Genomic DNA, 24,306 nt, shown 5'->3' with positions numbered 1-24,306 from the left:
GACCTCTATTATTATATTTTATCTTGTCTAAAAGTTTCTGTTATTATGCATGTCGCTTGAAAACTCGCTCAGTCCGTAGATCAGTGGATAAAAAAAAACTAGCCCAGTCCTTTCATAAAAATGGACTGAACGTATTTTGGGATCACACTCTTCAATTCATGGCTTGGGTCTATACACGTATCATGGGCAGCAACTTTTCTCTATGTATTCTTTGTTAGCAGAATAACTTTACATCAGATTTTTGCGTCAGTTTACTTCATATATTGCGTTTTATCTAAATATAACATTTTCTTATAATCCCATGGCTGATATAGCCTATACAAAGTTATAAAATTATATTGGCACTTACGGGGCTTATTTTTTGTTTCTTCTGAGAAAAAGTTGATGTGAATATATGTCGGATACTTAACAGCAATTAAGACCTTTCAGAACTTGTATCTTAAGGGAATAAGTAGCAATTATACCAACTATAAAATATAGAAAATACTACACCATAGCTTGTAAAAGTACTGTTTAATTAAATCAGAAGTACGTGCTTAAATTCTATAATGTCGGGAGGTTCTTCTTAAATTATGGCAACGTTTTTGTGATTCTTGAGTCCAGAGAGAGAATTTTTATCGCTTTCTTTTCACAGAACGTAAAATAATTATCATTGTGTTATATGAATGAACGTTTCTATTCGGTATAGGCTTACATTCTAGCACAATACGACGTTTACTGCAGATTAAAATAGTACATTATGCAACGAGCCTATAATGGTAGTAATTAAGATGCGAGTATGTTTGTTTATGACACGAGCGCAAGCGAGTTTCATAATTTTCATACGAGCGTCTTAATTACCATTATAGGCAAGTTTCATACGACTTTTTATGCTCGACCATATTTCTAACTTCAAATTATTCATAAGTATTCATGTTATGGTTATGTAAGTGAGGAGCGAAACTGACCTGAATTGTAAGATGTGGGCAGACGCGAAAGTATTGATTTTTTTCGAGGCACGAATGTGATTGACCTTGATATAATCTAGAGAATAACATGAAAATTAGTCTTGATATAACCTGGAAATTGATTTAGAAATGAAAAACGAGATGACAAATTGAATTTATTTGAATATTATTTACAATTAAAGCTAATTATTATAGTAACAGAACATAACCTTCTGCGACAGTATTGGATTTCCAGCTTTCGTGACTTTTCGCTAATTGTCTTTCGATTGCATATCCGAGAATAATCGACACTTGCGGTTTCATAATGGTACAATGGTGATTTCTCATTGGCTGAACAACTGAATTATAATGAATAGGTGTACTTTAATGAGGTGCATTAAAGGACTACTACCAGGTGTATAATTACTACATTTCGGCATCATCGAGCATAAAAATACTTATCGCTTGAATGCATCTCACCGCGTTCATGTGAATCTCTCGTCTATACTTCCTTAAAAATAGAGAGAGGCTAATCACGTGATATTATTTTACATTACATGTGTCCAGTGAACAAGCTTTGATATGCTTCTCATAAAATAACAACATAACCATCCGGAATTGGACTCATGTTCACGTAAACATTTCTAGTCAAAATCACCTAAAAAATAAGACCAGTAAGTACCGCTATAATCAATCTATGTGTCGCTACTTATTGTGAGAAATCTTAAATGAAAATTTCCTCTGTATACACCCGAAATCTTCTTGTTCGCACTGTGTTGTAGCCTACTTGTAGAAAAGCAAAATTTATTGTTTAAGAACGTCTTCGTGCGCCGTGGAATATTTTATAAGCAAGACAATGTGCTCAAGAAGTGAACCATGACGCAGGGACACAAATGAGTCGTCCACTGAGCGTGCCGTGTGACCTACTCACGTATGCCATCCGATGTCCGCACTAAATTTTTATATCCTCGTGGGACTTAACGTTAACCATCGCTGACGGGGAAGCTTTACGTCGAGGACGATTCTTCCCGCCCTTGGGAGTCTTGGGGGTGTTTTGCTCGCTACGGCCATAAACCTGCATTGTTACAACTAAACTTTATTATATGGACAGTACAAGGCAGTGGCGGTCTGTTCCTACTTAGTGTATCTCGTAAAGCAGAATTGTCTCGTCTTGTACAACTATTTACAGTACATACTTTCTAAGGTAAATCCAGATGAAAGAAATGTTTCCTGAGTTTGGGAAGAAACTGAGCGATCGAAAGTGAGGGAATTATGCAGGCCAGAATTCAGAGGAATTCCCTGATATGAGAACTAATAATAATAATAATAATAATAATAATAATAATAATAATAATAATAATAATAATAATAATAATAATTTATTTATTTAATCTGGCAGAGCTAAGGCCAGTAGGCCTTCTCTTCCGCCCAGCCAGACTCTAATTCTAATTGAATACAATTGCTTACATAGTTATTACATTAATATCTAGACCATAAAACAACATGAAAGTAAATAATAAAAGTTGGATAAGTAATGTTAGTGTGACAATAATAAACATTGGTACGAAATAGTGATGATAATAATAATAGTAATAATAATAATAATAATAAATAATAATAATTTATTTATTTAATCTGGCAAAGCTAAGGCCAGTAGGCCTTCTCTTCCGCCCAGCCAGACTCTAATTCTAATTGAATACAATTGCTTACATAGTTATTACATTAATATCTAGACCATAAAACTACATGAAAGTAAATAATAAAAGTTGGATAAGTAATGTTAGTGTGACAATAATAAACATTGGTACGAAATAGTGATGATAATAATAATAATAATAATAATAATAGTAGTAGTAGTAGTAGTAATAATAATGAGATAATTTAGATATTTATCTGTGATATATATATATATATATATATATATATATATATATATATATATATAAAACCATTAAACATTGAAAAACCTGAAACAGCTATTACTGTTAACAAGAATTGTTACAAAAATATTTCGTTAGTCTGTTCTTAAATTGATTTGATGTCTGACAGTCCCTGACATTACTCGGTAGGGAATTCCAAAGCCGAGGAACAGCCACAGTGAAAGAAGATGAATATGAGGATGTTCGGTGGGAGGAAATGGATAATACTGAGGAGTGTTGTGATCGTGTGTCTAGGTTATGATGAGTGGATAAATTTTGAAAACGAGACGCAAGATAGACAGGAGTGGAGAAATGCAATTTGTGAAAGAGAAGGGAAAGACAGTGGATTTTCCTACGATCTTCTAGACGGAGCCAGGACAACATTTCGAGGGATGGTGTTGCGTGATCAGCCCGGCGAATATTGCAGACGAAATGGACGCACATATTATGAACACGTTGTAGTCTCTGCGCCGAAGTAACGCTTAGGTCAGTAAACAGAATATCACAGTAATCGAAGTGGGGCATCACGAGTGTTTGCACTAATATTTTTTTCATGGAAAAGGGTAGAAAATTCTTCAATCGCCTAAACGAGTGGATTAATGAGAATACTTTTTTGCAGGTTTCTGCACCTTGAATGTTCCAATTTAAACTTATATCCATATAAACACCTAGATTCTTTAGTGATTCACTGAACGGAATTTCGGTGCCGTAAATTTTAATCGGGGACAAATTTGGTACGGTAATAGTGCTTAACAAACGTGGCACATATTTTAGAATCGTTTGCTTATTTTTACGCAAATGACTGCATTTAATTATTTACTAAATGCATATTTATTTTTATGTTTAATATATATCTCAAGGTAGTTGAATTTGTTTATAAGTTCCAGATGTTTCCATCGAATACAATTTTTGCTTTACGAGTGTTCCACTCTTTAAAGACTACAATTTTTGTTTGGTTGTTTTTAACATTATTTTGTTCAAACTCGTATAATTTTACGTAATATAATATAGGTTATATGCCTCTGTTAACAATGTCTTTAGGGTTTCATTTATAACATATATCTGACAGATGCACAGGTATGGAAAAAGCTGGCGTTATTAATCACATGTACTTGCTGCCAATATGATACTATCTCATTAAATTTATAATAATGAAATGCAAATAAAAGTGATATAAATCGGGAGTACTACTACGCCCAACACCAAATACTAAGAATATGTTCACTACGACATGAAATCTAAAGCTGATACTGATGATAGACTTCGGACTTTCGGCTCTAAAATTGAGACCTGATGTAAGCCATCTTGATGTGAATGGTGTCATTCTTAAGATGATCCTTAGCACAGGTGATGAAGGTTACTTCATCTTCAAAAGAAGTGGTAATTCATTGCAAATCAATATTAAACGAGTTGGTTTTCATCGTTACAAAGAAAAAACAGAAAAATGTAATCTATTACCACTATTTTAAAGTGAAATTGGCTAAGTAGGTTCTAACGTCAAATTAGACACTTTAGGCTGATAAAATTAGCACTGTTACTTGTAACAATCCATTAAACATTTTAATACAACTTAATATGAGTGATGCAAGTTACCTCATCTTTCAAAGAAATGGTAATTCATTGCAAATCAATATTAAGCGAGTTGGTTTTCATCGTTACAAAGAAAAAAAAAACAGAAAAATGTAGTCTATTACCTATATTTTAAAGTGAAATTGGCTAAGTACGTTCTAACGTCAAATTAGATACTTTAGGCTGATAAAATTAGCACTGTTACTAGTAACAATACATTAAACATTTTAATACAACTTAATATGAGTGATGCAAGTTACCTCATCTTTCAAAGAAATGGTAATTCATTGCAAATCAATATTAAGCGAGTTGGTTTTCATCGTTACAAAGAAAAAAACAGAAAAATGTAGTCTATTACCAATATTTTAAAGTGAAATTGGCTAAGTAGGTTCTAACGTCAAATTAGACACTTTAGACAGATAAAATTAGCACTGTTACTTGTAACAATCCATTAAACATTTTAATACAACTTAATATGAGTGATGCAAGTTACCTCATCTTTCAAAGAAGTGGTAATTCATTGCAAATCAATATTAAACGAGTTGGTTTTCATCGTTACAAAGAAAAAACAGAAAAATGTAGTCTATTACCAATTTAAAGTGAAATTGGCTAAGTAGGTTCTAACGTCAAATTAGACACTTTAGGCTGATAAAATTAGCACTGTTACTTGTAACAATCCATTAAACATTTTAATACAACTTAATATGAGTGATGCAAGTTACCTCATCTTTCAAAGAAATGGTAATTCATTGCAAATCAATATTAAGCGAGTTGGTTTTCATCGTTACAAAGAAAAAAAACAGAAAAATGTAGTCTATTACCTATATTTTAAAGTGAAATTGGCTAAGTAGGTTCTAACGTCAAATTAGATACTTTAGGCTGATAAAATTAGCACTGTTACTAGTAACAATACATTAAACATTTTAATACAACTTAATATGAGTGATGCAAGTTACCTCATCTTTCAAAGAAATGGTAATTCATTGCAAATCAATATTAAGCGAGTTGGTTTTCATCGTTACAAAGAAAAAAAAAACAGAACAATGTAGTCTATTACCAATTTAAAGTGAAATTGGCTAAGTAGGTTCTAACGTCAAATTAGACACTTTAGGCAGATAAAATTAGCACTGTTACTTGTAACAATCCATTAAACATTTTAATACAACTTAATATGAGTGATGCAAGTTACCTCATCTTTCAAAGAAGTGGTAATTCATTGCAAATCAATATTAAGCGAGTTGGTTTTCATCGTTACAAAGAAAAAAAACAGAAAAATGTAGTCTATTACCTATATTTTAAAGTGAAATTGGCTAAGTAGGTTCTAACGTCAAATTAGACACTTTAGGCTGATAAAATTAGCACTGTTACTTGTAACAATCCATTAAACATTTTAATACAACTTAATATGAGTGATGCAAGTTACCTCATCTTTCAAAGAAGTGGTAATTCATTGCAAATCAATATTAAACGAGTTGGTTTTCATCGTTACAAAGAAAAAACAGAAAAATGTAGTCTATTACCAATTTAAAGTGAAATTGGCTAAGTAGGTTCTAACGTCAAATTAGACACTTTAGGCTGATAAAATTAGCACTGTTATTTGTAACAATCCATTAAACATTTTAATACAACTTAATATGAGTGATGCAAGTTATCTCATCTTTCAAAGAAGTGGTAATTCATTGCAAATCAATATTAAGCGAGTTGGTTTTCATCGTTAAAAAGAAAAAAAAAAACAGAAAAATGTAGTCTATTACCAATATTTTAAAGTGAAATTGGCTAAGTAGGTTCTAACGTCAAATTAGATACTTTAGTCTGATAAAATTAGCACTGTTACTTGTAACAATCCATTAAACATTTTAATACAACTTAATATGAGTGTATCTCTTAAGAAATAAAATAATTTTTACCAACAATACGATTTTAGTGATTATACATGTAAACTGTGGGAGGGGTATACGCGCAAATATTTTGATATTTGTTTAAGAACAATGCAAGTGAAATAAAACCCTATTTACTTTTTCCCTTGCCCTTATAGTTTTTCAATAAATGTGTCACGCATAGTACGGTATGATGTTTTATGAATGATCATACTATGAAAACCCTGTCAGTTTAGACTATACGCACGTCTTTCGATATCATTATTTATTATACTCCCGCATAACAGTTAAGGGCGAAATTCGAATGTATTACAGTACAAAATAAATCACGAATGTATTCCATGTGCTAATGTGAACAGATGATTATGTTTGGATACACAATAAATTATTTGATAACATGTTACACCATAAAGACCTTCAAAGTAAGCCTGGACAGTAGGCAACCCCCACAAGCGTAGATCTCTGCGTAACTATGGTCCGTCTCAGGTTTCTGTAGAGTAGAAAGACGAAATAAGACTCTGCGCAAGTGATATGTGGGAGGGCTAGGACAAAAATGACCGCTCTGCGGGGAGGCATTAGTTGAACGGAACTGCCAATCGCTTGCAGGGAAGGGATCATTTCTATCTTAACCCTCTACCACGAGCATGTTACCCCTTAGCGTTCTCGAGCTGATACTACTTGCAATACACTCCGGCACAGATAGACTCGCCCTCATATGCGCCAAATCACTCTACAGAAATCCTGGGACAGATCATAGAAAGTATTCCGAATCTCAGCGGTGAGCAATCTGATGGCATCACGGTGTTTCGAATTTCACCGATGACGACACTGATGCTCCACCGGTGTCGCACCGGTGCCATCAGCTTGCAGAGGTGGTGGCAGTCTCCATCAGCCGCCATCAGTGAATCTGATTGGTTCTTGTATAGGGCGGGAATTAGCAGACGAATGACATCGTGCACTGTTGTGTCATGGCGGTGTGTTCTGCTTTAGTTCTGCTGTATTGTTTGTAATGAGCACAACGTAAAAAACAGTATGTTAATGGCTTATGAGCGAACATGTCAACGGACCAGTTATTACTACCGGTTCAAGAAATAAATTGTTTATGCTATCTTTTCTTTGAACGAGATGGCAGTACGGAAATTTCGCAAAATTTTGCTAGCGTAGCACAGACAACAACTTATACAGTCACCATGACAGTCATCGATCCTTCCAGCAGTTTTGTTCCTAGTTCGCTGCAGCGTGACATCATTGTTGTCCACCGGTCCGGTGAGATTCGGAATACGCTGATAGTGAGGCATTCGTAAAGAAAACAAATCGCCTGGAAGTATTAACTAACCTAAAAACATTGTATTTTCCATGTCTAAAAAAATAACTTTGAATATTGAAAAGTTTGTTACATAATGTGATTCAGTATACTAACCCCGACTATCTCTTTAAAAAAAAAAAAAAAAAAATGCACGTATACCCCTCCCACCCATCCTCACCAAATCTCCAAAAAGTCTTCATGGTGACATCTATCAACATCTGAAAATAGAGTAGTGGCGGTCATGAACATGGAATTTTAACAACTATTCCTACTGCATGGAACCAAAGACTCCACTTCCTAATATGATAGGAAACAGCCTTATTTTCTTTATTCGCGAAAAAATTAAAATCCATATCTCTCGGCTTGGACTGAAGCAACATATCTTGTGCAAATCTAGTCTTTCAGGTGAAGCTCTCTGTAAAGCAGATTTGAATAATTTCAATGGAAAAATTGTTCCGGGGCCGGGTATCGATCCCGGGACCTCTGGTTGAACGTACCAGCGCTCTACCACTGAGCTACCCGGGAACTCCACCCGACACCGTCTCAACTTTTCCCTTTATATCCACACAACTCGCGTGGGCTGACGAAACGCCAGCGAGCGCTGGTACGTTCAACCAGAGGTCCCGGGATCGATACCCGGCCCCGGAACAATTTTTCCCTTGAAATTATTCAAATCTGCTTTACAGGGAGCTTCAGCTGAAAGACTAGATTTTCATAATATATACGTCACTGTGTACGTTAACAGAAAACCACAATTCCAAGTCACAAAGAGATTGTGTGCACTCGTTGTGGGTCTCTGGCGTTTCGTCAGCCCACGCGAGTTGTGTGGATATAAAGGGAAAAGTTGAGACGGTGTCGGGTGGAGTTCCGGGGTAGCTCAGTGGTAGAGCGCTGGTACGTTCAACCAGAGGTCCCGGGGTCGATACCCGGCCCCGGAACAATTTTTCCCTTGAAATTATTCAAATCTGCTTTACAGGGAGCTTCAGCTGAAAGACTAGATTTGCATAATATATACGTCACTGTGTACGTTAACAGAAAACCACAATTCCAAGTCACAAAGAGATTGTGTGCACTCGTTGTGGGTCTCTGGCGTTTCGTCAGCCCACGCGAGTTGTGTGGATATAAAGGGAAAAGTTGAGACGGTGTCGGGTGGAGTTCCCGGGTAGCTCAGTGGTAGAGCGCTGGTACGTTCAACCAGAGGTCCCGGGATCGATACCCGGCCCCGGAACAATTTTTCCCTTGAAATTATTCAACATATCTTGTGTTCAGAGGCATGTACGATAACCATTATACCAACGATCAAAATACAGATGAGATTTCGTAATGCTTTTACCATGTCCCATCAATCTTGTATTCAACAATATCCTAAGAGATAAAGAACGTTCTTCACCCGTCAAGGCGAACGTGCCCATTAGCCTTTTACACTTCTGAAATATCCAGAGACAAGAAGCCGAAAAGGTTCTTGAAGAGTCTGTTTGCTTTGCGACTGTTCTCAACTTCTTACAGAATTAAAAAATAACAGCTTTTGTTTTGTTACCCTGATGGTTTGCTCTTATACACGACGGCTTCTAGAAATTATCTGAAAATCTAGAATGTAGCATGCCCTGAATCTGCATCTAACTTTGCAACTCAGTTCTCAGAATAAAATGTCCAAATTAGAAATATCGGCTGCTTTTGTATACGAAACCGCAGAGAAAACGAGAGAGAGTTGTAGCCTATGTAATTGAAGGTGTAGATGCAGGGCCGCCACTATACTCGGTGCCAGCTAGAGCAGCAATATGACTGCTCGGGGAGTCAACCAACCGTGTAAAGTAATAAGGATAAAGCTGCAAACCCCAAGGGTTGGGATGAGTCTATATTACTTACCATATGTAATATGAGTGCTGCGGAGTCGTAGTTTTCATTACTGTAGACTTCCAAAACATAGAGAGGAGGAAGGGAAGGTTCTTGTAAACTCTGAGGTAATCCTCCCACATTACGAGAGTTCCTCGATCGAATCCGTCGTAAACAAGCAAGATGGAAGCTTAAATGAGCAGTGTTCCGCTGAAAGCCCCGTATATCTCTCATATAACACTGACTTAGTGTCTTGACCTTCTGTCATCACGTCAAAAATGCCACTTTTAACTTGCACATAAACGTTAAGTATGACAGTACCGTAAGTTGCTATTAGACTTTAACTCAGCAATGCAGAACACCGCTGGGACATCTAGAATGATAGATGATGCAGCAACTGTGAAGAAGTCAAGTCCCAACTACTATACAGTGCGTTTAAAAAGTCACGCATATTTCCTGCTACAGCTAAATGGAAATGTTTTTCGAAAAATGCTCGGACACGTCAAACAATATATTTTATGCTCGACCATGCCGAAATGTAGTAATTTCACACCTGGTAGCAGCTCTTTAATGGACCTCATTAAAGTACACCTATTCATTAAAGTTCAGGTGTTCCACCAATCAGAAAATACCATTGTAGCAATATGAAAGCGCTAGTATCGATTATTCCTGGATATGCAATCGAAAGACAACTAGCGCGAGATTAGACAATATTCAACTCAATCGAAAAAAACAACACACAAATTAACATCAATTCACCGTCATATTCCAGCCTTTCACAAAGCACATTCCCGCAAACCCATTTCACTAATTGCCGGGAAAAAACAATATGGTCGAGCATAAAAAGTCGTATGAAACTTGACTATAATGGTAATTAAGACGCTCGTATGAAAATTATGAAACTCGCTTTGCGCTCGTTTCATAAACATACTCGCGTCTTAATTACTACCATTATAGGCTCGTTGCATAATGTACTATTATACATCTTGATTACACAACTTTTAACACTGTATTACTTCGGAATATGTATGATAAGACTTTCCTGTGTTAAACTCCAACGTACCTCGTTTACATGTTTCGACCTATTTATGGGTCATCTTCAGAACTGGTCGTTGTTGGTCTTGGCGCCTCTTGTTTTGTTTCCTGTGAAGGTGTGTTCGTGTGGTATAGTGTAGAGTCAAAGAGTGTATGTGTTTTGAAGTTGAGTTGTGTGTTGAGAATATCGTTGGGGTGTGTTTTCGTGTGCCTGTATATTTCATATTGTTCTAGTGTGTTTAGTTTCTGGCTTTTTGGTTGGATGTGTAGTATTTCCATGTCTGTATTGATGTCTCTGTGGGTGTGGTTAGCATTTGTGATGTGTTCTGCATATGTGGAGGTGTTTTGTAATTTTGTTATGGCTATGATGTGTTCTTCGTAACGTGTTTGAAATGATCTGCCACCGGCGTAACTCAGTCGCCCGAGGCGCTTGCCTGCCGACCCGGAATTGTGCTCGGGTGTGGGTTCATTCCCGCTTAGGCTGATTAACTGGTTGAGTTTTTTACGAGGTTTTCTCCCACCGTAAGGAAAAGTCAGGTAATCTACGGCGAATCATCGGCCTCATCTCGCCAAATACCATCTCGTTACGAACAATTCCATCGACGCTAAATAGCCCAATAATAGACACACAGTACTTAAAAAACTAAGGAAAAAATCACGTTTTAATACTTTTTGTTTCATTCTAGTCATAGTCTTACTCATTACACCGTTCTGCATGGATTTTGTTGTTTTGAAATAAATGAGCGTTTCTGAATCACAATTTCACACTGATTGCAAAAATGAAATCCGTTTTCGCGTACCACGCCAGAATTTTTTACAATTCAAAATGTTATGTTTTCAATATTTTTCGTAATATAGTAATATTACAGTGTGCTTGTCGTTTGTTAAAAAGGAACGCTAGCTTATAATTTAAACTTTATTACTTAAAATGTGACATAATATATTTTATTATGTTTGTATTTGATATTTATTAAAATCTACCTACTATATCCGCCCTTGAGGGATGTACAAAACTGTATCCTCCTCCTTAAAACGAACCGAGGTTAATACATCCGTTGTTTATTCTTGGACATTTTTATCTGTCTGCATCCAACGTTATCTACAAACAGGAAGTTGAAATGTTTAGTGTCTAAGGTCATAAAAAAATTACGAAGGAAATATTTACTCTTAGAGATTGCTATTAAAACTAACAATGAATTAGAGAAATGACATAAAGTCCCTGTATATATATTTATTTATGGAAGTGCAATCCAGCTTATGAGGCTACTGAGATAATAAATCTATCCCCTTTAAAAGTTGTTTTAAAATTAGAGGTTCAGTTTTGTGTTGTTGGTTGCCATGTAAAAGTGAAGTGTGTGAGTTCTCATTTTTATGCGAGAGTATAACATAATAGTGTTGTTTCATAGAAAAATCGAAACGTGGTTGTGTAAATGATTCAAATTTGTTTTGCTATATATGTGGGTCATATACGTTAGTAAAACAGAGACAGAATATAACAGCTTTTGTAAAGAATACTTACTTTCAATATTTTTACATTAAGTTAGCAGGCCAGGACAAATCCTGGTGCCCCCATAAATTATGTCGTAGTTGTGTTGAAGAGTTGAGAAGTTGGAAAAATGGAAAAACGAAGTCATTGCCGAGTCTTTCTCACAAAATTCTTGTTGAAAATAATTTTTACGACGTTTCACAAAGCTGTAATTTCATTTCTAGTTATTCATGAATTGTCTGCAAACCTGACGTGATGGAGGAAAATGGAGATTATTTTCGAATTCAGCACAAAAAAATCCGTTTAGAATCGCCTATCAGATTGAAAACAACAGAAAATGAGTTTTGAAATGCAGAACGGTGTTATCATCCATTAATTGTAACACAGAATTTTCTTCTTTCTTTTTCTGACAATTCAAGACTTTTTGCAGTCTTCCATTTCCTATTATTTTGAGATGTGCATTACAGTTTTTCTCCTATTACTATATTTTATCATTAGTAAATACATTTAATTAATTAACTCCGAACGCCGCTACATACATCCTTTTTACCGCTCTTACAAGCTTCATTTCCATAGCTTTTACTCATATTTTCTTCCTGTCTAATTCACATAAAATCACTGCTGCTTCTAAAACTTAAAAATAATAAACAAAAAATCTAGGTTACTTATTTCGTCTTGTTGCATTTTTCTAAAAGTCCTCCGTCTTTTATGTAGCCTACTAAATTCATCCAGGAAGTAAATTTCACAATTGGCGGTGGATCTCTGCTGGAGATTCCTTCTGAGCGTGCAGAAATCGAATAACTGCAAGAATCTCGCAGTTGGCGGGAGATAATATCAGTGCAGCCATTTTCTCCTAGCGCTTTTCAATAAACTCTGCCGTCACAAGACTAAAACTGCACTGCATTATTCCCACAAAAACTCTCTCTACTGCTAAGCATGCGCCTTCTCGTCCAATTAGTCATGCCATCTCTGGACGCGATTGGAACTTACTTCCTGGACGAACCTCTTACATGTTCGTCTTATCGGTGTTAGGTTAATACCAGTTATCCAAACGATATGCTGACCACACGACAGGTGGCTAAATTTTCACAAGAAAGAAAACGAAACTGGCCAGAAGGCCGATAATGGAAGGCTAATAACAATATAGGTTCGGAAATAATATCTCCATAACTACAAAGTCTTCATTACTATTGCTGGAGCAAGTGTTCTCTGTGGTGTCCAAAAGGTCATAAAAACTGTTCAGCCCTTCATCTCATTCGTTCGAGAATTCCTGGTTACTCACAAATCTGCTGACAAGCATTCACAATGTACTGATGTATTGTCTTCAAGTAATCTATTGGCTTTAATTAAACGAAAATTTTTTAAATGTGCGTAAGCCAATGGACTAATGTCGGGTGATCGTGCAGGCCAACTGACTGGACCTCACAAACGTGTGTGGCATACCAAAGATCAATCTAAAGGTATCTTTGCGAAGATAAGAAATACTGTAAACACATGTAAGTGAGATGTTATGTCCTTCATATAAGATGTACTGCAGCATTTCCCTAATCCTTTGTTAAAAGAGAAAAAAATCGTCTGTAATTGAGAGGAAATTGTTTTGTAAAATATATTTATTATAATTTGTGACTTATTTTGCAAAAAAATTACCTACCGTAAAAACACTTTCTATGGATACCAAGTACAATGAGTGGCAACTTATATACACTGTCAATCGCAAATTCAAGAAATAATAATAATAATAATAATAATAATAATAATAATAATAATAATAATAATAACTGTACAGCGAGACGAAGAGAAAAACTGAAATTATAATTGGAAAAATGAACTACTGCATAATAATGAAGAAAATATGCTCTTCATTAACATAACAAAGCATTGGCAGTACAAACTAGTTTTTTTCTAAAATAATTGTATTTCGATTAGGCCTATCTATCCAGCCCTCTTGTAGGATTATGATTTTCTTTCTACAGTAGTACATTATGCTTTAAAAACCACAGCCAGAAACTGCTTGATTATGGATATTGCAGTTTTACGAAATTCTGATTTGTATTTGTTAAAATTCAGAAAATACAATAAATTATAGTTCACACTATATTTTTATACGTCTGAAGAGGTTTTACTCGGCAAACTCAGAAAAAAAAAACAGGGGAAAAAGCGGTTTGAACTGTTGTTTTATATCTGATACACGAACATCTAAGAAGCAAGGATTACAAATCTGAACAGGCATCATGATTTTTGTTAAAATATGAACCTTTCTCACAGATTCATGGCGTCTCTTTACAAATAAACATCTATACTAATAATAAATCTGTAGCCGAAATTTTTCTGGTAATTTTCGATTTTCCAAAAATAATTGGTCCTAACATATATAATTAACCACCCTGAAACCGGAAATCGTTTTTTTTTAATTTTTCTTTGTATGTATGTCTGTCTGTCTGTATGTTTGTTACCTTTTCACACGATAATGGCTGAACGGATTTCGATGAAAATTGGAATATAAATTAAGTTCGTTGTAACTTAGATTTTAGGCTATATGGCATTCAAAATACATTATTTAAAAGGGGGGTTATAAGGGGGCCTGAATTAAATAAATCGAAATATCTCGCTCATTATTGATTTTTGTGAAAAATGTTACATAACAAAAGTTTCTTTAAAAATAATTTGCGATAACGTTTATTCCTTGAAAAATTTTCATAGGACTGATATTTAATGAGATAAATGAGTTTTAAAATCAAAATAACTGCCATCTAAGGCCGTATAATGAAATAAAAAACAAATGACTTCATCTATAAGGGTCCTTGGACAGCAACAATCGAAAGCTATGAAAGATAGCCTACAGAGAATGTTTCTGTGTTTTATGAAGTAATATCGGAAGCTAAATTAACCGATTTGTGTGATTGATTATTATTTCACCATTGGAAAGTGTAGTTTCTCTAGATGGACATACTGCTATAATGTTATTACAGTAACTTCTGATATAATATAATGTAATATAATATAATATAATATAATTTAAGTTACTTGAAGGGTTCAGAACCATAGTGGGCCAAACGCCATTTACTGAATACGTAGAAAACAAGGGTTCAAATTAAGTTATTACCATAATTCAATGGAAACCTATAACAAGTAAAATAAAATATACACATTAAATCTAAATGATGTCAATCTTCATTAAACTATGGTTGCATGTAATAAAAATTAAGAAACATGTTAAAGGAATTGTCATTGCACCAAATGAGTGTCTCTGGACCAAAATGATCGCATTTTAATTATTTGGATGCAATTTAAATTAAGTAACATATTAAACGATTTATCCTTCTATCAAACACGAATGTTCCCTGGATAAAACGTCCTAGTTTAATTATTTAATTACTTTATATTTATTTCTAACGGGTGCAGCGGAGCGCACGGGTACGGCTAGTATATAATATATCTCTTCATTTGAGTATCTCATTCTTGATTAAATTTCTACGCCTTTGTAAGGTCTTGGGTAGATAGAAAGTAATCTACACCTCACAGGACTTGGGGAACATATGCGAAATAACAACATTATTACAGGAATACGAGAAAATAAAATTATATTCATAAAATTCAGGGGTGCCCGGCGGATTTTTCGAGGTGGGATGGTGCTAGGGCACTTTTATGATTTTCACATTATCGTCAAGTTTATATTTATAAGAAGTCATATTTTATTTATATGTAAACAATTTCGTAATGAGGTAAATTGCGCAGACCCAAAAACCTCTATATCTAACCTAGAGAGCATGATGAAATTTGTTCAGATTGTCAATTAATATAGATAAATACAATATAAGTTAATATTTGTTACTCAGTCAAATGACAAATCAATGTAAAATAATGACATATTATATGGTCATTAAGTTTTGTACACATATATTACATATTGCAAACGTTTTCGCCCATTCAGGCATCTTCAGGCACAATTATACAATATCTCAATATCAAACTGTATAGTCATTACATTGGTGGTAGATAAACTGTTTAAAATTAATGATGTACAACATCTCCATGATTAAAATGTAATGTTACAGGTCATAAAATTAAAATAATATTAAAACTTCATAATATTCTGTGAAACTCTACTGAATAAGAGTTTCACAGAATATTATGAAGTTTAAATCATAACACTACTTTGCTTCTAATTTTAATATTACTTTAATTTTATGACCTGTAACATTACATTTTAATCATGGAGATGTTGTACATCATTAATTATTTTTGCCCGGTTTATTCTCCCTTAAATATTGACTTGTCGTGCTGCTATGCATTCGGCAGTGTTACAGTCCAAATTCAACATCGGAATAACGATACGAACTTCCTAGCTGTCATTACAATTGAAATGAAAAATGTTCTTGAAAACAAATAGTATTGTAATATTAAGTGCCATATACGAGATAAAGTAACAGAGTCACAAAGTAGTTGTTCACCTGATGATAGGAAGAAATACTGTATCGTAGTTCAGATTGCTCCAGTAACGCCTTGTCACGTAGAACGAATATTTTCAGAGTACAAATATTGTTTTTATTTTTTCTGAACATAAAAGGAGTATTTCTTTTGATAAAATGAAAATTTTCATTGTTATTTGTTATAATGAGGCTATAAATATTGGGTGTTCAGTTCAAAGTGTGTCATGGCTCGCTATATGCCGTCATCTGGCTAGCCTAGAGAATTCAATGTTCCTACACCTCCGCATATGTGTATTACCTACGTGCCAGAGAAGTTGCCTGGCGTTCATTCTGAAGAGTACATACTGATACGTACGGTGACGCCGGTAGTGGCAGGAATGTGAACTGTTTCGAAACATGTACTGAGGTGAGTTTTTTTCTTACTATCGAGATATGGGGGAGGATTAAGACGATTACTTACGTATTTGTTGACATTAACTTCGACGGTCAACATGGAAACGGAGCATTTGATTTGTATTGTGGAATGTTACCGTACGCAAACGATGATAACAAATACCCTGCGTACGACTTGCCCGCGCAAAACACAGTTCGAAAGAGGTTATGGTAGCACACAGACCGTACAGACCGCCATCTGTTGCTACGGCGTTCAAGTTATACCGTACACGTTCTCAAGTTCAGGTTGAATTAGGTTATTTTACGACGCTTTATCAACAGCTTAGGTTATTTAGCGTCTGAATGAGATGAAGGTGATAACGACGGTGAAATGAGTCCGGGGTCCAGCACCGAAAGTTATCCAGCATTTGCTCATATTGGGTTGAGGGAAAACCCCGGAAAAAACCTCAACCAGATAATTGTCCCGACCGGGAATCGAACCCGGGCCACCTGATTTCGCGGCCAGACGTGCTAGCCGTTACTCCACAGGTGTGGACTCTCAAGTTCAGATTGAACGCCTTGAATAATAGGCAACTTCTCTGATATAAAAGCTGAAACTCGCTTCAAATCGCTGACTCACTTTGAAATAAACACCCAGTACTTTGTACGTTATTTTTATATGTCCGGGTAAATTATTTTTGATAGGAAGTTACGAAGTTTATAATTACAAATGATTGTTTTTTTATAATATTCGCTTATTATTTTCTTTTCCTAAGGCCTTGGGCAATTGGAGCACATGTTTGGTTACCTCCAGGTTCTACGTGCTTGTCGTTCTGGTTCATTGACTTTGAGAGTTGCGTTAATACTTTTCATTCCAAGATCTCACAACTTAACATTTTTCCTTCCAACTTCCTAGCTCTGGTTATAATAAATATACAGTACGTATATCGCTAGCGAACGTACGATAGATGAAGACAAATAACAGAGGCCAACCACTAAGAAGCTGATTTATTAATTCCAGCCCTTATGTAACTTTGCGTGCTGAACGCGAAAATAAGCACAAAAAGTGTGTAGGACGTATCGTTTGTTCACAATCTGGGAGCAGTCAGTGACGAGCAAGGTGAACGTTTCCATCAGGACATTAGGGTAATGGAGAGAAGATATAAAGGACGCTGGAATGTTATATGAATGGTGACTATTGCTGGTCACTACATCGAGAAAACTCAGTGTCATCTCGTATGAGGAAGAGTAACATACGAAGGTTTACAAACAAGCGAAAGACAAAACATTAGTATGGAAATGATGATGCTAAATACATCTATAATCTAGAGAGTTGGTATGTATAATTCTTATATTGTTATATTACTGTTCAACATACATATGTAATAATAATTACAGCAGAACGATTTTCTTTCAAGGATTCTTTACTTGAGTATACTAAGTATTTAATCAGAGACTGCAAAAAAAAAAAAACTATACGTGATTGGAAAACATTTTTGGATTCAGCAAACTCACAAACGTAAAAATCAGCTGAATTAACAAAAACGTTTTAAATCAATTTTGGTAGGCCTGTGTAATTGTATAAAATTAACCAAATTGGCTACTTGTGATTCTGTTTTTGTACTCCACTTACAATCATGAAGAGTTAAAATGCAATCAAAATTATACTAAGAAAAAAAACTTGAGACAAGTTCGGCAATTTGTTTTCTATTACAAACTAACATTTTGCTTGTTACAAAGTTAAATTAATGAAACGTATACCATTTGTTACTGGATTTATACATACAAGAGAATATCTATCAGGAGATTTCGAATCGAATAAGAAAGTAAATGAACACAGCGGCTTTTTGAAGTAGCTGTTCTCCTTCCATTTTTAACGCACAATTAACTACCAGTGATGGACAGATACTCCCACACAAATCCTAACGGTTCACATCACACCGTTAGGACGCAATAGTGCTTTTCACTTAGCAACATGAATCATACCAAACACAATTTTCATTTAAGATATATTCCAATGTCCAAAAAGATAGCTCTAAAAAGCGTAATTTAATATAAAATTCAGAACATATTTTAAAATGAAATTATGAGTAGCATAGAATTACATTATTCGAGTCCAAGACATAAAGAGTACGAGCAACCGAACAATAAAATATGCACTGATATACCTGTAAACAACCTTCCGAAACAAAGAACGAGTAGTAAGTGCATTCGTACAAGTCGTAATGATTCTGGAAGCTTAAACATTATTGCTTTAATAATAATGGTCCGATATCCTTGAATTTAATGTCTCATGTGTCCATAGTTTTTGAGAGGAATCTTATTGTCAAGGAAGTGAAATATTATTTAATTTATTTGGAAGAATAATTTAGAAAGAGCTCTTTGTATGATGAAATTTCTCTCCTACTCCTTCTTCATCATCATCATCATCATAATCATAATCATCATCATCATATTATTATTATTATTATTATTATTATTATATTGTTAATATTATTATTAAAAATTTATCCTTCGAAGAGATGGAAAATTCAAATATCTTGGAGAAACAGTAACAAATATAAATGACACTCGGGAGGAAATTAAACGCAAAATAAATATGGGAAATGCCTATTATTATTCGATTGAGAAACTTTTGTTATCTAGTCTGCTGTCAAAAAATCTTAAAGTTAAAATTTATAAAACAATTATATTACCGGTTGTTCTGTATGAGTGTGAGATTTTTTGACTCTCACTTTGAGAGAGGAACAGAGATCAAGTGTCTTTGAGAATAAGGTTCTTGGGAAAATATTTGGGGCTAAGAGGGATGAAGTTACAGGAGAATGAAGAAAGTTACACAACGCAGAACTGCACCTGACATAATTATGAACATTAAATCCAGACTTTTGAGATGGACAGGGTATGTAGCACGTATGGGCGAATCCAAAAATGCATATAGAGTGTTAGTTGGGAGGCCGGAGGGAAAAAGACCTTTGGGGAGGCCGAGACGTAGATGGGAGGATAAAATGCACAAATGGATTTTAGTGAGGTGGGATATGATGGTAGAGACTGGATTAATATTGCTCAGGATAGGGACGTATGGCGGCAATGAACCTCCGGGTTCCTTAAAAGCCATAAGTATTATTATTATTATTATTATTATTATTACTATTAGGCCTCTTATTACTATTCGGCAAGCATAATATACAACTGAAGTACTCCTTTCGATATCTTCAGCAAATGTGGCCTTGCTTTATCCATGCTATTCTTGTGTATCGTACCGAAGAGAAATCTCGAAGACTAATTAGTATAATTGGGAATGGTAATCGCTACGTACAATAGGGTCAAGTAGGGGTAATATGAAACAAAAAAAAAATCGGGCTAATTTGTTACAAATTTTAAAATGTACCACAGGCTCAGTTTCAAAATGTTTAAAACTGCTATTATAGAAGTAAATTTTATGCTCTTTAAGGAGCATTACTAAAAAAAGCTTAAAACAATTATCGACCTCATAAACGTATTGAAAGAAAAGAGTTAGGTTTGCTTCTTGAAAAAACTTTGATGCAATACTCGGTCACTTTTTTTTATTGCTCTTGAATGAATTAAGATAGAATATTTTTTTAATTCTGCTTTTACTCAGAAAGTTGAGCAGGTAAGCAGGGAGAAAGGCCATTATGATACACATTTTGGGGCTATTATGATACGCTAGAAGACCCATTACGATGTTATGTTCACAGTGAAAGAAATTGGCCGCTTTCAAAACTGAAAGTGGGCGATAAATTTTACTCGGCTACCTCTATAAGGGACAGGGTTCTTCTACGTGCCGTAAATATACGACAAGGAACCAACACCTGTAACTTCCTCCCGAAGGAAATCATGCTACTAACTTAAACGTTCCTTAAAATCCTTCGCCCAGGATCGGGTTCGTATTCAAGAATCTCGGATGCAGTAGCTGGCATTGTTACTATATACCGATCGCGAGTAGTGATAATAAATACAAATAGTAGTAATCTGTCGACGGTTTTCACACTTGTAGCGTAGTTTACTCTAAACCCATATTTTATACTTATGTAAACCTGCACTAGAGAGATATACGAGGGGTCTCTCGTGACGTGAGAGCCAACTTGATGTCGAGCCTTCACTACGACAATACAGGACATCCATGCCCTGGGGAAATTCGATCACACGAACATGGCTTCCATGAAACCATAAATATGAACCCCTCACTTGTTAGCCGCTACGTGCAGCACGACTGGATAATAATAATAATAATAATAATAATAATAATAATAATATGGCATGGTATCAGGTAATTGCTAACAAGATCTGCATAGGGCGAGGGAGAATATAAAACCCAAAACGAAGTGTTCAGAGGAGGTAGCAGTGTAAATTTCCGCTTCCTATGATAGTAATCCAAACAGATTAGCTCTTCCTCGTATGTAATACAGCAACGGCAGGAACAGCAGTAGCAGCAGTAGTAGTAGCAGTAGAAGTAGTAGTAGCAGCAGGAACAGCAGTAGTAGTAGCAGTAGTATTAGTAGTAGTATTAGTAGAAGCAGCAGTAGTAGTAGTAGCAGGAACAGCAGCAGCAGTAGTAGTAGTAGTAGTAGTAGTAGTAGTAGTAGCAGGAACGGCAGTAGTAGCAGTAGTATTAGTAGTAGTAGTATTAGTAGAAGCAGCAGGAACAGCAGTAGTAGTAGTAGTAGTATTATTAGTAGTAGTATTAGTAGAAGCAGCAGTAGTAGTAGTAGTAGCAGTAGAAGTAGTAGTAGCAGCAGGAACAGCAGCAGCAGTAGTAGTAGTAGTAGTAGTAGTAGTAGTAGCAGGAACGGCAGTAGTAGAAGCAGCAGCAGTAGTAGTAGTAGTAGTAATAGCAGGAACAGCAGTAGTAGTAGTAGTAGTAGTAGTAGTAGTAGTAGTAGAGTAGCAGGAACAGCAGTAGTAGTAACAGTAGTAGCAGCAGTAGTAGTAGCAGGAACAGCAGTAGTAGTAGCAGTAGTATTAGTAGTAGTATTAGTAGAAGCAGCAGTAGTAGTAGTAGCAGGAACAGCAGCAGCAGTAGTAGTAGTAGTAGTAGTAGTAGCAGGAACGGCAGTAGTAGCAGTAGTATTAGTAGTAGTAGTATTAGTAGAAGCAGCAGAAACAGCAGTAGTAGTAGTAGTAGTAGCAGCAGGAACAGCAGTAGTAGTAACAGTAGTAGCAGCAGTAGTAGTAGCAGGAACAGCAGTAGTAGTGGTAGTAGTATTAGTAGTAACAGCAGCAGTATTAGTAGTAGCAGCAGAGTAGCAGTAGTAGTAGGAACAGCAGTAGTAGTAGGAACCGCAGTAGTAGTAGCAGGAACAGCAGTAGTAGTAGCAGGAACAGCAGTAGTAGTGGTAGTAGTATTAGTAGTAACAGCAGCAGTATTAGTAGTAGCAGCAGAGTAGCAGTAGTAGTAGGAACAGCAGTAGTAGTGGTAGTAGTATTAGTAGTAACAGCAGCAGTATTAGTAGTAGAGCAGAGTAGCAGTAGTAGTAGTAGTAGGAACAGCAATAGTAGTAGTAGGAACAGCAGTAGTAGTGGTAGTAGTATTAGTAGTAGCAGCAGTAGTAGTAGTAGCAGCAGAGTAGTAGTAGCAGGAACAGCAGTAGTAGTAGCAGGAACAGCAGTAGTAGTGGCAGTAGTATTAGTAGTAGCAGCAGTATTAGTAGTAGCAGCAGAGTAGTAGTACTAGTAGTAGTAGTAGTAGTAGGAACAGCAGTAGTAGTAGCAGGAACAGCAGTAGTAGTGGCAGTAGTATTAGTAGTAGCAGCAGTATTAGTAGTAGCAGCAGAGTAGTAGTACTAGTAGTAGTAGTAGTAGGAACAGCAGTAGTAGTGGCAGTAGTATTAGTAGTAGCAGCAGTATTAGTAGTAGCAGCAGAGTAGTAGTACTAGTAGCAGTAGCAGTAGCAGGAACAGCAGTAGTAGTGGTAGTAGTATTAGTAGTAACAGCAGCAGTATTAGTAGTAGCAGCAGAGTAGCAGTAGTAGTAGGAACAGCAGTAGTAGTAGCAGGAACAGCAGTAGTAGTGGTAGTAGTATTAGTAGTAACAGCAGCAGTATTAGTAGTAGCAGCAGAGTAGCAGTAGTAGTAGGAACAGCAGTAGTAGTAGCAGGAACAGCAGTAGTAGTGGTAGTAGTATTAGTAGTAGCAGCAGCAGTATTAGTAGTAGCAGCAGAGTAGCAGTAGTAGTAGGAACAGCAGTAGTAGTAGCAGGAACAGCAGTAGTAGTGGTAGTAGTATTAGTAGTAACAGCAGCAGTATTAGTAGTAGCAGCAGAGTAGCAGTAGTAGTAGTAGGAACAGCAGTAGTAGTAGCAGGAACAGCAGTAGTAGTAGCAGGAACAGCAGTAGTAGTGGTAGTAGTATTAGTAGTAACAGCAGCAGTATTAGTAGTAGCAGCAGAGTAGCAGTAGTAGTAGGAACAGCAGTAGTAGTAGCAGGAACAGCAGTAGTAGTGGTAGTAGTATTAGTAGTAACAGCAGCAGTATTAGTAGTAGCAGCAGAGTAGCAGTAGTAGTAGGAACAGCAGTAGTAGTGGTAGTAGTTTTAGTAGTAACAGCAGCAGTATTAGTAGTAGAGCAGAGTAGTAGTAGTAGTAGGAACAGCAGTAGTAGTGGTAGTAGTATTAGTAGTAGCAGCAGTAGTAGTAGTAGTAGCAGCAGAGTAGTAGTAGTAGGAACAGCAGTAGTAGTAGCAGGAACAGCACTAGTAGTGGCAGTAGTATTAGTAGTAGCAGCAGTATTAGTAGTAGCAGCAGAGTAGTAGTACTAGTAGCAGTAGTAGTAGCAGGAACAGCAGTAGTAGTGGCAGTAGTATTAGTAGTAGCAGGAGCAGTATTAGTAGTAGCAGCAGTAGTAGTAGTAACAGTAGAATTAGTAGCAGCAGCAGTAGTAGTAGTAGTAGCAATAACAGCAGTAGTGCTAGCAGTAGCAAGGTACCGGGGGTATTAAGGCCCAGCATGTTATAAGCCCCACTATCTAGTTTTGCGAGTAATTATACACTTTTGCAGAAAAAAGCAACAGCTCTTAAGAGACCTAATTCTTCCTGTCTTAAGAGCTGTTGCACTTTTTTGCAGAAGTGTATAACTAATGGCAAAACAAGGTAGTGGGCCTTATAACATGCTGGGCCTTAATACCCCCGATACTTTATTAGTAGTAGTAGCAGCAGCAGCAGCAGCAGCAGCAGTAGTAGTAGTAGTAGTAGTAGTAGCAGTGGTGGTAGTAGTAAATTCAGTAGTACATAGCTTTATTCTTCGTCTGTACTAATCGTCTCTAGGCTTTCGTGGTATTCAGACGTCACAATGATCATCCGCCTTTTAGTTCATGATATATTGCATCGACCTATGTAGGTAGTAATATTCGTAAAATGTGTGTTTTAGCAAGTTACTTTTATTTGTGTGTATTAATTCCAGGTTTATGTTTTCAACTGCTACTGACAGGATTATTAAGGGCAACAAACAGAATATTCTACTACACATAAAATGAACAAGCATTTCGTAATTGAAGGGAATGAGCCTTCATAACGTCAGTCAACACAATCAAGTGAAATCATA

The sequence above is a fragment of the Periplaneta americana genome, chromosome 11 (assembly GCF_040183065.1).
Source record: "Periplaneta americana isolate PAMFEO1 chromosome 11, P.americana_PAMFEO1_priV1, whole genome shotgun sequence".
In the NCBI taxonomy this organism is placed as follows: domain Eukaryota; kingdom Metazoa; phylum Arthropoda; class Insecta; order Blattodea; family Blattidae; genus Periplaneta; species Periplaneta americana.
Note: the sequence above shows the minus strand (reverse complement) of the source record.